The sequence below is a fragment of the Terrapene carolina genome, unplaced genomic scaffold (assembly GCF_002925995.2).
Source record: "Terrapene carolina triunguis isolate 2854851 unplaced genomic scaffold, T_m_triunguis-2.0 Scaffold42, whole genome shotgun sequence".
NCBI classification, from domain to species: Eukaryota; Metazoa; Chordata; order Testudines; family Emydidae; genus Terrapene; species Terrapene triunguis.
Genome location: NW_020664393.1, coordinates 23,184,220 through 23,186,866, shown reverse-complemented (window position 1 = coordinate 23,186,866; position 2,647 = coordinate 23,184,220).

Sequence of the window (2,647 nt, the reverse complement as noted above, 5' to 3'; positions counted from 1 at the left end):
AAACAAGCCAGAGGATTTAGAGCAGAGTCTCATTCAAATAAGTCAACATGAGTTTCCTTGCAGTGTATGGAAGTAATAGGACAAATTCTTCAGTGAGCCCTTCCAACAGATATTTCTACAAATTTGTCCTAGTGTTCTTTTTCTCCTACCAGCACATCCCAGGTAACAGTTTATCAAAGCCCTGTTCCACATCTGTGGACATGTTCCAGAGGGCAGTCACAAACAAGTTTCCAGACACAAAAGGCTAGCCGAGGTCTCAGCCAGGTGTCAATGGGACCAAAGGGACCATCAGCTGATTAAGTGGCCACTCTTGGGCAGGAGATAGGATGTGGGCAAAAGATCTACATTTTGACAAAGCATCATCATTCCTGTCCACGCCCACTTTCTGTCTCCTGAACATCAGCTGATGATACTTGCGCAAGAGAATGGGATATAAGAGGAGTGGGCAGATGCCCCAAATCATCTCTCCCTTGCTCTCTACTCACAGCATCATCAACACCCGAAGAACAAAGGGGGTGGGGGCGGAGGAGGGAGGGAAGATCCTGACTGAAAGAGGTTCAGCCGGCAAGACAGCTGGAACATGTGGTGAGAGAGATCTTTGCTTTGCATTCACTTAGCTTGTTAAATTAGGTGTCAGTTGCATTTTACCTTTTTTTATTTCTTTGTAATCTATTCTGATTTATATGCCTCATCACTTGCAGTCACTTAAAATCTATCTTTCTGTAGTTAATACACTGGGTTGGTTGTTTTATCTAAAGCAGTGTGTTTGGGAAACTCCATTTGAGATAACAGGATTTGTTCATATCATTTTCTATTAATAAACGACACACTTTATATGAGCTTGTATTATCCAGGAGGGTGCTGGGCAGTACAAGATGAACTTTTCTGGGGAAGAGTCTGTGACTAGGAGTTTGCTAGTGTTGCCCTGTAATGTAATTCATGAGTGGTTGGCTATAGCACTCCTACAGCATAGCTGGGAATGATTTACATGTCGGAGGCCACGTGTGAACAGACCAGAAGTGGTTGCTCTCACAGCAAAGCAGTGTAAAAAGCACCCCAGGTTAGAGAATTGAGGAGACATAGCTGTCCATCAGTCCAGATTGTACTCTGTGCAATGTCAGAGTCCAAATGCCAGAGCCAAGAGTTGACACAGCTGGAGCCACGAACCAGGGCTAAAGGTCAGGAACCAGGGCTTACCTGAAGGCAGGAGCAAGGCTAGGAGATGACTAGAGCGGCATCTAGGCAGAAACAGTGCAGGAGTAATCATGAGTAGGGCTTGGAGCAAAGCAAGCCTAGCAGGGCAGAGAATCCACAGGCATATGCATAGAACAGCTGCTGGGCTTAAGAGCAAGCCACCTGACTGCCTTAGCCAATCAGGTGGTTGTGCAGGCCCTAGTTCCAGACTGTACCACCACTTTGAGCCTCCTAGGTGCCCCAGGGCCTGGTTTCACAGGGTAAGTTTGGTGAAAATCTTGCAGCAGATCTGTGGTGTGGATAGTTTCCAATGGTTCACAGGATCATTCATCAGGGCCATAAACTTCCCAGTCTACTAAGTACAGGAGCTTCTTTCTAAAGAGTTGAGAGTGCAGGAACTGTCAAACCAAGTACTCTTCTTGTCCCTGGACGTTGATAGCCAGGGCAGCAGAGTTGAGCAGGAAGGGAACAGGTTCTATGTGCAGGGCTTCAGGACAGAGACATGAAACAGGGTGGATACCGAGGAATATTGGTAATTGCAACTTGAATGCCACCACGTTGATCCGTTCTAGAATTGTAACTGGGCTCAGATATTGGTGGTCTAACTTAGCCAATGGGCAAGCTGACCTTAGATTCTGAATGGACAGCCAAACCTTGTCCCCAATGACAAGATCGGGGATGGCTTGGCAGCCCTGATCAGTGTGATGCTTGTACACATCCTTGGCAGATTCTAGCTGCTCCTTCAGTTTTAGATGTACTTGGTAGAGGTGGGCAGTGAAGTCTGCAACAGCAGGTACCAGAGATCCCGTGAGGATGTCTGGGTGAAACCAAGGGTGAAATCTGTAGTTGGAGGAAAAAGAGCCTTGAGAGGTGGAGGGTGGCCTTATTATATGCAAATTCCACATGGGGATGGAGGGAAACACAGTCATCTTGGTGGTAGTTCATGAAACACCAAAGATATTGCTCAAGTACCTGGTTAAACCATGGAGAGAGGGACATGTGGTTCAGGTTGGGGGGACGTGGTGGGGGAGGGGTAGATGTGGTTCAGGGTGGCATGAGGTGCGGGAGGGGTACAGGTGGGAGAGATGATGGTGCGGAGGGTGCAGGGGAGGCTTGGGATGGGTAGGGGGAGAGGTGATGGAGAGGAGGACATGGCGAGGGGGTGCGCTGGGGCTCAGGGTTGAGGACGGTGATGGCGAGGGGGGCGCAGTGGGGCTCAGGGTGGGGGGAGGTGGTGAGGAAGGTGTGGTGGGGTTCAGGGGGGAGGTGATGATGAGGAGGGGGCGCTGGGGGAGGGAGGTGATGGCGCAGGGGGACTCGTGGGGGTGATGGTGAGGAGAGCGCGGGGAGGTGATGGCGAGGGGGGCACTGACCTGGGCTGGGCAAGCGGCTGGGTGAAGCAGCAAGCGACGCCTCCTGCGTTTCCAAGGCAGGAAACGTCCCGTCCCCCCCC